This window comes from Lepidochelys olivacea (genome assembly GCF_965140295.1).
Source record: "Lepidochelys olivacea isolate rLepOli2 genome assembly, chromosome: 27".
NCBI lineage: Eukaryota > Metazoa > Chordata > Testudines > Cheloniidae > Lepidochelys > Lepidochelys olivacea.
Genome location: NC_140437.1, coordinates 8,778,030 through 8,790,236, shown reverse-complemented (window position 1 = coordinate 8,790,236; position 12,207 = coordinate 8,778,030). Strand labels below are relative to the sequence as shown.

Here is a 12,207-nt window from a genome sequence, read left to right as displayed (position 1 = left end):
AATTATTTTGTTTCGATTTTGACCATTTTTAAACATTTTTGAATATAAATAAAAATAAAATTAAAGAAACTTGAAATGAAAAGTTGTTTCAAACAGAAAAATTGAAATATTTTGTTTCGAAAACATCAACAATAGATTTTGGGGGGAATTTTTTAGGGTTTTTTTTCTAGATGAAAAATTAGGTGAAATCGACATGTATTCATTCGATACACCTTTTGATGTCCCTGAACCTTCACTTTTTGCCAAAAAAAGCTGTGTGTGAAAAATTTGGCCCCACTCAACCTGTGACTACCAAGAGCCCTCATTTACACCTCACTTTACTCAGACTTTGTCCTATTTCTCCATCCTCTTTTGTCTGTTTCACCTTGTCATAATCCTGAACTGGGAGCTCTCTGGGGCAAGGACTGTCTGTTTTCATTAGGAACATAAGACTTGCCAGACTGGGTCAGAACGCTGGTCCCTCTAACCAGTATCCTGTCTCTGACTGTGATGCTGGTAGACCAGGTGCCAACTCCTCCCAAGGCTGTAGCTGTCAGCTGAGCACTGACAAACTCATTGCTGGAAACCAGACCAACCAATATGTGAATATTGTTCAAGATAGGTGTTGGACTTGTAACAATGTCTTTAGTGGTTAGACTCTATAGAATGCTTGTAAATTGCTGCAAGGGTTAATCTGACTTGTAATGTCTGTATCTCATGCTCTAAGGTAATAGGTACATTTTACTCTATAACTGTACAAATGCCTGCTCTGAACCTGTGAACTCAGGCAGGAGGAATGGCTGCCCTGACCATTAGGGAGGATTATCCGAACTAAATGGGTCATTGTGGCACATCACATTAGAAAAACTTTGCTAATTGCCCCTACGTAGGCTATGTGCAGAGGGGCTCGTCTCATCTGTTTGGATTTCAGAAGAGCAAAATAAAAATAGCTGACATGAAAATTTTTCATCTCTTTGCTGTTTGGACTCTCATGAGGCTGAGAAACAAAAGCAAAGATCCCCCAGGTCAACCTGGGTTAGCCCTAAAGCACATTCAGTGCTGACAGATTGCTACAACTCAGTCACATTTTGGAACCATAACTCCTTTGTAAGATAAGTTGCTTGCTTTAACGGTAAATAACTCTCTCATTTCTTTTTCCTAGTTAATAAATCCTTAGTTAGTTTAGTACAGGATTCGCTACAAGTGCTGTCTTTGCTGTGAGATCTAAGGTACAAACTGACCTGAGGAAAGTGACTGGTCTCTTGGGATTGGAAGGAACCTGAATATTTTGTGATAGTTGGTATAAGCAGAGGTGAAAATAAGCCGGTCCAGTCCGGTGTGGCGTACCGGCAAGAGCAGGTACACAGCCAACCGTACCGGCAGAGGTCAGCTTCCTGAGGCTCGTGATTTAAAGGGCCCGGGGCTCCCAGCAGTGGCTGGAATCCTGGACCCTTCAAATCGCCACCAGACCCCCGCTGCTGGAGCCCTGGGGTAGTGGTGGTGGTGGCCGGGAGCCCCGGGGCTCTGGTGGTGCTTTAAAGGGCCTGGGGCTCCCAGCCACGGCTACTGCAGCCAGAGCCCCGGGCCTTATGGGAGTTGGGTCCTGGTGTGGGGTTCAGAGGGAGCAGGGGCCCATGGGAGCTGAGTCCTGGTATTGGGCTCAGAGGGAGCAGGGGCTCATGGGAGCTGAGTCCTGGTGTGGGGCTCAGAAGGAGAAGGGGCTCATGGGAGCTGGGTCCCTCGAGGGGGGTATGGGACAGAACCCTAGATATGAGGGGAGAACCTCAGGGGAGAGTGCTGTGCCCTAGGGGAAGCTGAAGGGGGCAGTGGATCCTCTTGGTTTCTCAGGATATTCATTCTGTTGACACCACTCCATGCCCTGCAGAGCAATGCAAACCGCTGGCACCTTCTTCCCAGGAGCCACCCATGCTGTCTCGGGTAGCCGTGGCACAGCGAGTGGCAGGAGGGGCTGGCCACCCTGAGGACATGCCTGGGGTCTCGGACAGGTCCCCACGCGGGGTGCCTAGCCCCTCCCGCTGCTTGCAGTGCTGTGGCTACACTATTTTTAGTGCATTCTCCTGATCAGGGCTAGCGTGGGTATGTCTCCTGGAGCTCCAAGTGTAGATGTCCCTCTGTGTTTCTCCCAGCTCCCATCCCACTCCGGACACGCACAGCCTGAACTCGGGCTCACAAAGGAAGGGGCCAGCTGCTGACACAGCAGTACACCTAGTGAAATCCACACTCTGTGTTTCCTGCTGTGCCACTGGCCCTTCCCCAACAACTGTGCTGCAAGCCGCGATCCCAGGGTGCAGCCTTACGGCTTGCTCTGCGGCCAGCTCTCTTCCCAACCTGGCACTGTTGTGGGGTTCCCTCGCCCCCCCCGCTGTGTGAGGCGTGCAGAGTGTTTGCTTTGCCGGCTGGAGGCTCGCTACTCTCCGCCTGCCGGAGAGGGAGGGAGTCACCCTGCGCCGGTGCCAATATTTAATTTCCGAAAGAAGTCTGCGAGGTGTGCTAACTGGAGCTGTGTGGCAGGGATTATCCATCAGCATGGATCCTCTGAGTCCATCACTCACCCTGACAGGTCGCCGATTACAGGGGGCTGGGTCAGGCCAGGCGATTTCTCAGAGGCCACTGTTTCTTTCATGCAAATTGGAAAATAAACCTTTCCAGCATTTTCATGCAAGAGACCAGTGAGGATCTTGCTTTCCTTTGCATCCTCTCCGAGTCCTGCTGGCTACGTGACACAGGGATGCTATTGTTCTCATGGGAAATATTGGCTATTTTTAATTGCTGATAGGGAAAATAAAAAAAAAAAAAGACCTTGATTTTAGATGGGAACCCAGCGTGGCAAGAGGTGCCAGACAGGCCTGCAGGGCACTGAATAGGCACAGCATGGAGACTGTGACCCCTAACCCCATTGGGAAGGGGTTTCATTCCCCATGACCTATTTCACCTCTGGCTTTTCTGTGCAGATATCCAACAAGAAGGTCAATTTGTGTCCAGTTGTGATGGTGGGTCCGGATTGAGACCTGCCAAACTCATTTCACCTGGGAGACCAAAGGTCCATCTAATGGCAATGACTCTCCTGCGCTTGAAGCGGATGCAAACTTGCCACCTTGTTCCAATGGCACAGCTCAGGATCTACCCAGGTGCTGGAGCTAACTATGACTCAGCTCACAAATTACAGGCCGTGTTTTGATTCCTACACAAATCTAATGCAAGAGGAAGTAGTGCAGGAGAAACTCTGTCAGTAAAGCCCATGCCTGGACTACCCGTGAGTATTTAATTCACAGAAATGAATACTGATTATTAAATGCAGCACTCAGAAGTATTTGTCAAATAGACACAGTGTTCCTTCCTCATGGCCTTTGCTTAGCTTATGTATGCTTTGTCCTCGAGGTATAATACTAATAAGCAGACTGCGCTCTCCTGGGGTGGGCGAATGACTGTGTGTCTGTGACTGCCCTCTACTGGCTGGCAGTGAGTGTCATGGTCTCTCACAGAGTAACAGAGACCAGCATCTAAAGGCTGGTCTACAATGAAAGGCTACACTGACATAGCGATGTCGCTCAGGAGTGTGGAAAATCCACACCCCGAGAGACATCTTTAAGCCAACCTCACCCCCAGTGTAGACAGCACTAGGTCAATGGAAGAACCGAGCTAAGGCCTCTCAGGTAGGTGGATGACCTACAGTGATGGGAGAACCCCTAATGTCACTGCAGTGAGTGTGTACACTGAATCGCTAGAGTGGGAAACACAGAAGGTGAAGCCTAAATGATTTCTATCTGGGGACTTTTGAATAGAGCAGGGTAAAGTTTTTTAGCCCAAACTCCCCCCCCGCCCACAAACAATGCAGATTTGACAAACTTCCGTCAATTTGTGTCAGTTTCATTGACTTGTTCGTGTTGGAACCTGCCCCCCCCCCCAAAAAAAAACAACACCCTAGAAAAAGGCAAAACAGCTCATTTAATCTGTTTTCAAATGATTTTTCAGTCTGAAATTACTTTGTTTAGAATCATAGAATCATAGAATAACAGAGTTGGAAGGGACCTCTGGAGGCCATCTAGTCCAATTCCCTGCCCAGAAATGTCCTTTCATTTGGAAGGCCAAGGCACAATTGGAGTTGCAGCTAGCAAGGGATGTGAATGGTAACAAGAAGAGTTTCTACAGGAATGTTAGCAACAAGAAGAAGGTGAGGGAAAGTGTGGGAGCCTTACTGAATGGGGGAGGCAACCTAGTGACAGAGGATGTGGAAAAAGCTGAAGTACTCAATGCTTCTTTTTACTCTGTCTTCACAGACAAGATCAGCTCCCAGACTTCTGCACTGGGCAGCACAGCATGGGGAGGAGGTGACCAGCCCTCTGTGGTGAAAGAACAGATTAAGGACTATTTAGAAAAACTGGACGTGCACAAGCCCATGGGGCCGGATGCGCTGCATCTGAGGGTGCTGAGGGAGTTGGCTGATGTGATTGCAGAGCCATTGGCTATTATCTTTGAAAACTCATGGTGATTGGGGGAGGTCCCAGATGACTGGAAAAAGGCTAATGTAGTGCCCATCTTTAAAAAAGGGAAGAAGGAGGATCCGGGGAACTACAGACTGGTCAGCCTCACCTCAGTCCCTGGAAAAATCATGGAGCTGGTCCTCAAGGAATCCATTTTGAAACACTTGGAGGAGAGGAAGGTGATTAGGAACAGTCAACATGGATGTGGGGAAAGCGGTGGACGTGATATAACTTGACATTAGCAAAGCTTTTGATATGGTCTCCCCAGAGTATTCTTGCCAGCAAGTTAAAGAAGTTTGGATTGGATGAATGGACTATAAGGTGGATAGAAGGCTGGTTAGATCTCTGGGCTCAACGGGTAGTGATCAACGGCTTGATGTCTAGTTGGCAGCCAGTATCAAGCGGAGTGCCCCAAGGGTCGGTCCTGGGGCCAGTTTTGTTCAACACCTTCATTAAGATCTGGATGATGGAATGGATTGCACCTTCAACAAGTTCATCGATGACTCTAAGTTGGGGGGAGAGATAGATGTACAGGAGGGTAGGGATAGGGTCCAGAGTGACCTAGACAAATTAGAGGATTGGGCCAAAAGAAATCTGACGAGGTTCAACAAGGACAAGTGCAGAGTCCTGCACTTAGACAGAAGAATCCCATGCACTGCTACAGGCTGGGGGCCGACTGGCTAAGCGGCAGTTCTACAGAAAAGGACCTGGGGATTACAGTGGACTAGAAGCTGGATATGAGTCAACAGTGTGCCCTTGTTGCCAAGAAGGCTAACAGCATATTAGGCTGCATTAGTAGGAGCATTGCCAGCAGATCGAGGGAAGTGATTATTCCCCTCTATTTGGCAATGGTGAGGCCACACTTGGAGTATTGCATCCAGTTTTGGGCCCCTCATTACAAAAGGGATGTGGACAAATTGGAGAGAGTCCAGTGGAGGGCAATGAAAACGATCAGAGGGCTGGGACACATGATTTACAAGGAGAGGCTGAGGGAACTGGGTTTATTTAGTCTGCAGAAGAGAAGCGTGAGGGGGGATTTGATAGCAGCCTTCAATTACCTGAAAGGGGGTTCCAAAGAGGATGGAGCTCAGCTGTTCTCAGTGGTGGCAGATGACAGAACAAGGAGCAATGGTCTCAAGTTGCAGTGGGGGAGGTTTAGGTTGGATATTAGGAAAAACTATTTCACTAGGAGGGTGGAGAAGCACTGGAATGGGTTACCTGGGAGGTCATGGCCTCTCCATCCTTAGAGGTTTTTAAGGCCCGGCTTTACAAAGCCCTGGCTGGGATGATTTAGTTGGGGATTGGTCCTGCTTTGAGCAGGGGGTTGGACTAGTTGACCTCCTGAGGTCTCTTCCAACCCTAATCTTCTCTGATTCTGTATTGTATTTTTTTTAAACAAGTTTAGAATGGTCAGAATCAAAATGGAATGTTTCATTTGACCTGTGTTTTAACTTTTTGATTTGCCAACGCTTGTGGAACATTTCATTTTCAGACTGACCCCCAAATAATTGTTTTTTTTAATGGCCAGTGAATGGAAAAATTGTGATTTCAACAGCTCTGCTTTCAAAATTGATTGCAGGCTATAGAGAGGAGAATCATATGGCTATACAGCAGGCCCAGTTAGCTGGCACTCTCACCTAACCAAAGGTTAGCTGTGTCCCCTGGAGAGGATTTCTCAGTGACTGAAGCGGGAGAGAGAGACAGGAGACCCTTCCCTGGTGTAAAACAGTGTTGCTCCATTGACTTCACTCAAGCTATGCTGAGTTATGCTGGCTGAGGATCTGGCCCAAACTCAATGTTGCCAGCATTCCCAATGTTATCACAACTCTCATGATGTTGAGTGGTTTTTTTTGTAAAGCCCCAGCTCTTGGAGTCATGGGATTAGGTGATAATCTCGGTTTTTATTTTTTATAGAAGTACATTTCCAACTTGCAATAGAGCGAGCCCTCACCTGAGGCACCCTCCAGCATCAGGCCATAGCACAACAAGTGTGCCTGCCTTAGTTTCCCCTTTTGTTTGCCTAAGAAAGGAACATAATCTCTCTGTGTCCAAAACAAAACCTGCCTCTGGGCATAACTTATTCACACACAGTGCAGTAACTCCCCCGCCCCCCCCAACCTTGTAATAAAAACCATTCTCCAATTCCCACAATAAAAAAAGATACTGCAGGGTTTTTTTCCATTCCCCTCTACAGGAACATCAAGTCCAAGTCACCCACCCGAGGTCAATAGTGGCACTTTGTTCCCAGTTCCTTTTGACGTGATTCAGGGCCCCATTGTCCAGTACCTTCACCCAGGCAGACCCCGCTCCTTCATGCCTGTACCCCTGCTCAGCAGGATCCACTCTCCCACAAGAACCCTCTGACTTCTGGGCTTGGCTTCTGCTGACCCAGCTGGAGCCTCCCCTTTCCGAGGGGCCACTGCCAGAGCCTTCTGCTCCCTGGGGGTACCCAGCTTTGCTCCGTTCTCACCAACAGCTTTCTTCCAAGCTCCTGGCTAAATTACTGCTCTCCCTTCAAACTCAGCTCCTGCCAGCTCTGCTTGCTGCTTCTGTCTCTGAATCCTCTCTGCGGCTGACTCTCTGGGTTTCTGCGGGTATGTCTACACTGCACCCCAAGCCCGGGTCTGTGGGACTTGGCGTTTCCAAGCTCACACTTGGATGTCCCTGCTGCATGGTAAATCTGGGTTTACAATGGCAGGATCTGGGTCTCACAGCCGTGCTCATGCATCCGCGCTGCACTACATAGACCTTCTGACTCGTGTCTGTTGCTTTGCCTGCGTCCACACTGCCAAATGACAGGGCTTGGACCTGAGTCACAGCGGGACTTGGGCTCTGATCCACGCCCCGAGCGGGATCCTAGGAGCCGGGTTCTCAGTGCCAGTCAGAGTGACGGGTGCGTGGATGGAAGGGGGAGCTTGGACTTGAACCTAAGTCACAGCCCAGGCTTAGTGTGCAGTGTGGACACACCCTGTGTCTCCTGCTCTCGAACAGCTCTCACCTGCTGATCACCTCCTGTTGTGCCTAGAGTTTTCTACTGACAATGAGGCTGATGAGCAATAGTGCAGGACGACCACCCGAAATATGAGTGATATAATGTGTCTCTAACATTGTAGGGAGCTCTCAGCAGACACAGGGGGCAGGAGGAAGCGAGATGGAACATGTCTGCACTCTGCCAGTTCTCAGCTGGCAGGTGGTCCCCTGCGTACAAGGACCAGAGCAGCGTAAAGGAGCTTAAAAGCCCCCCACGCGGCTGGGGAAGGTTTCCTTTGGTGCAGGCAGCACTACGGGGGGCAGACATAAGGCTGTGTTGGGAGGAGGCCCACGTGTGGGTAGAGACCAGGTAGTGCTGCAGCCATGGGGCTGGCTGAGGTACACTCTCCGGCCCACAGAGCATCCCAGGGCTAGGAGGGCATAAAGGTGAATTAAAGTCTCCAAGCCCCCGTCCCCCTCAGGCTGGGAGTTCTGTGCTCCACCACTTAGAGACACAGCACAGAATCTGTCTCGGGGTGTCCTTGTAACTATTGGGGTGAGGTCTGAGCCAGAGCTGGGAGTCAGGTTTTAATACCCAGGAGACAAACTCCCTGAAGTTTGCAGTATGGGCGATTTAACCCCAGCAGAACCGCAGAGCCCTTCAGCCTGACTAGCCCTTACCCCTGTGGAGAACCAGGTCGCTAATGTCCATTCAGCAACTCCAGAAACTAGCTAGATGGGACGGGGAGGCTGGTGCAGGGGAAGGTGGGTAGCATGCTTACCCGTGGTGTTACTGATCGGAGGTAAATTCTCACAGTATTGATCCTGGATGGAAGCCGAGATGGGGCTAATCCAGAGGATAAATACCTGCAGACAGAAGTGGAGGAAGCAAACACTGTTAGGGCTGCGGGTGGCCATCACAGCGGGTGATTCTGATCTCACGTACATAGAATTATAGAATATTAGGTTTGGAAGAGACCACAGTATTCCCTAGGAAGAACTCAGGTTTGCTTTGGTCACATTGTCCCAGCTTCCTGATGGGGCCTCAGGGACCTTCCCTTGTGTCAGCTCTCCCTGGGTGAGAACTGTGCACAAAGGCACCCGATCCTGGCCCAATGAGCTGCTCAGAGCCAAATCCATCCCCAATGTAATGCCCCTGGAGCCAGAAGAATTGCTCCTGGTATGAATTTGGTCCAGTACATCTAATTCCTAACCCCCCTGCCTGCTTCAGCACAGAGCCATTCCCACATTCAGGTCACAATGAGGGTTGTGAAGCTCATGCAAATTCTGCTTCCTACAAATTCTGCTCCGGTTGTTAGAGAGGCCTGACTCTCGGAGACCCAGGCCCAGAGCTATCTATGAGTATTATTATTGTTATTTATTATTTATTATTCTGCGTGAGAATGTACAATAAACTCCCTTTGCTCCACTAAGGGGCTGATTCTCATCTACACTAATAATTAATTAATAGCTGGCATTTTTATAGCATTTTTCATCAGTAGCTCTCAGAGCCCTTTTCAAAGGAGGTCAGTATGATTATCCCCATTTTACAGGTGGGGAAACTGAGGCACAGAGCCAGGAAACCGATTTGCTGAAGGAGCCTTCTGTGAACATACATTACATTCACACTCACTTTAAGAGCCCTCTCCATACCCAGAACCATATAAAGTGGCCTTAATGTAAATGAAAATGAGGCTAGAGGTTTTTTAAATGTATCATATTTATTCTGCCCCTCCTCCCACAAAAAAAATTTGTGCACAACTTTCCTAGGCACCAGAATGAAAACTAAGGTTGCTCAGGTGTATTTGCTCAAAATGCATACTCTAAGGGTCTGTCCATACTGCAGCTGGAGCTGTGATTTCAGCATATTGGGGGGAGGGATAGCTCAGTGGTTTGAGCATTGGCCTGCTAAACCCAAGGTTGTGAGTTCAATCCTTGAGGGGGCCATTTAGGGATCTGGGGCAAAAATTGGGGATTGGTCCTGCTTTGAGCAGGGGGTTGGACTAGATGACCTCCTGAGGTCCCTTCCAACACTGACCTTCTATGATTCTATGATATTGCCATACCTAAGCTAGCTTCGCTCTAGCGAGCCCAGGTATCAATAGCAGCGAAGCTGTGGCTGCATGGCCTTCAGTTCAAGCTAGCCGTCCAAGCAAAATAGCCAGGAGCCTGGGTGGGCTTGTATAGCCTGTGCTGAAACCCATGCTGCTGCAGCTTCACTGCTATTGGCACCCAAACTAGCGAGATCCCAGCTAGGTCAGGTAAATCTACATGAGCTGCAATCACACCCCCTGACTGACGTGTAGACATACCCTGAAAGCAAGGAAAACCCAAAGTAAGGGGCCATTCCAACCCAACACAATAGCAGTGTGCAAGAGTTAGCCCACTGCCATCCTGACTTTCTATCACAGCAATGCACAACACCCTCTCCAACGCAATCGCTCCCAACTCATGCTCAGTGAAGACACCACAGCCCCAGGAAACACATTGCAACCTGCTCTGACCCACCACAGCCCCAGGAATCACTTTGCAACCTGCTCTGACCCACCACAGCCCCAGGAATCACATTGCAACCTGCTCTGACCCACCACAGCCCAGGAATCACATTGCAACCTGCTTTGACCCACCACAGCCCCAGGAATCACATTGCAACCTGCTCTGACCCACCACAGCCCCAGGAAACACATTGCAACCTGCTCTGACCCTATTTAGCAATGGCACCATAATTATCATCTTCCTTTCAGCCTTAGCAGTTGCAGGTACCACGGAGCCGAGAAAGCGTGCAAACCTGTCTTTACGTTCAAACCCTGTTACCTTATGGAAGACAAATAATAAATACTCTTGCTAATAAAATCACAGACTTTTACTACATTGTTATGCTGGAAGCTGTTAATGGCTTCCATCAAGTAGGTCTTTGATCTATAGACAGTCACAAACCTGGTTAAAGTTGATGGATGTACAAAGCACAGGCCAAGGACTTGTCTGATGGGGAAATCAACCAGAATTGCTCTTGTAGCATGAGCTATTCTGGCACAGTTTACCTGTGTGGATGCTCTAATCTGGAGTAAAAGTCACTTTTATTCTGAAGTGATTAGTGTGCTTCCAAAATGGAGTAATTATTCTGGAATAAAAATCACCCGCCCACAGTCAGACAGAGAGTATGTAGCACAGCGGGAGTGAAACCCAGGTCTCCTAACACACAGGCTAGCCCTTCTGCCACTGACTCCTCTGTCCTCCCTAGCCTTATTTATGGGCCCCTGGGAGAATTCTGGCCTTAGTCACCAGGCAGGTGTTAAAGCAAGATGCCAGGCAAGCGCTGTACTTCGACTGCAGCCACTGGTGGAGAGAGGCAACGCCTCTGATTTCTTCAGGTGCAGTGTTACATCCTGATGTATTGTCGTGTGTTGTTATGATGAGATTTGAGCTCCAGGTCCCTGGAATAAAACCGCCTCCCTCTGATGAAAAGAAATAATTGGGCAGAAATGGCCCGGAAAGCTCATTTAGCAAGCCCTCCCTTGCCGCGCGCTGCAGGACATTCAGCGGCGGGCTCTGCTAATTGCAAGCCAGCATGGGCTCAGTCCTCAGTCACTTGCGATGAAGGGGGTTGTCCAAGGACATGTGTTCTTAAGTCATGTTCCGTTGGGAGCCCCCAGCATGGGTTTGCCTAGTGTTAAAATGAGGGAGTGGAAGGGTTTAGTGCTTAGAGCAGGGGAGTCAGGACTCCTAGGTTCTGTTCTTAGGTCTGGGATGGGAGAAGGGACTAGTGGTTAAAGCAGGGAACCAGAGTCAGAACTCCTGGGTTCTATTCATAGATCAGGCAGGGGAGTTTAGTGGATAGAGAAGGGACTCCTGGGTTTTATTCCTAGTAAGGTCACTGTGTGACCTTAGGGAAGTCACTGGGTCAAATCATCCCAGGTGCAGCTGCACTAACCAGAACAGAATTTGACTATCTGTGCCTCAGTTTACCCACCTGTATAACCAGGGTGATAATTATTTGTCTCCCTCAGAAGGTTGCTAATTAGGATAGGTAATTAATGCCTATAAAGTGCTCTAACAAAATGCTGTGTATGATAAGCACCAAGGATCTGTCTATTTGCTTCTTGCCCTAAATTCTGGTTCCGGGTTGTGATGCTGCCAGATGTTCCACCCCAGAGGCGGATGAGGCACTCCCCAACTCTGGTTTGTGTGTCACTCTAAATTCTCAGGGTCCCTTCAGGATGAAAAGTGCCCGAGGCATGTGCAAGACTACTGTTACTGGCTGTTCTACCAGGCCACCGATGGGAAAGGCTCCAAACTTTTATTACAATCCTGATGCTCTGGCTGACTCTCCTTTCCATCAAGTCTGTCCTGGGTAATTATAGGCCTGTCAGCCTGACATCAATCCAGGGCAAGATAATGCTGCAGTTGATTGGGGACTCGGTTAATAAAGAATTAAAGGAGGATAATGCAATTAATGCAAATCAGCATGGGTTTATAGAAAATAGATCCTCTCAAACTAACTTGATATCTTTTTTTGATGAGATTATCAGTTTGATTGATAGAGGTAACAGTGTTGGCGTAATACACACAGACTTCTGTAAGGTGTTGGAATTGGTACCACTCGATACTTTGATTAAGAAACTAGAACAATATAAAATTAACCTGGCACACGTTAAAAGGATTAAAAACTGGCTAACTGAGAGGACTCAGAATGAAACCATCAGTGGAGAATCATCATCAAATGGATCTGTTTCTAGGGGGGTCTCACAGGGATCAG

At 48.7% G+C, this 12,207-nt stretch overlaps 1 long non-coding RNA gene across 2 annotated transcripts in view; it reads right to left on the bottom strand.

The window, feature by feature from the left end:
* The window catches only part of LOC311513589, a 51,580-nt gene that overhangs the window by 17,907 nt on the left and 21,466 nt on the right, over positions 1 to 12,207 (bottom strand). For both annotated transcript variants that reach the window (XR_014709751.1, XR_014709752.1), the window contains exon 2: positions 8,234 to 8,318. This is a non-coding gene — a long non-coding RNA (uncharacterized lncRNA). The remainder of the gene's footprint in view (positions 1 to 8,233; positions 8,319 to 12,207) is intronic.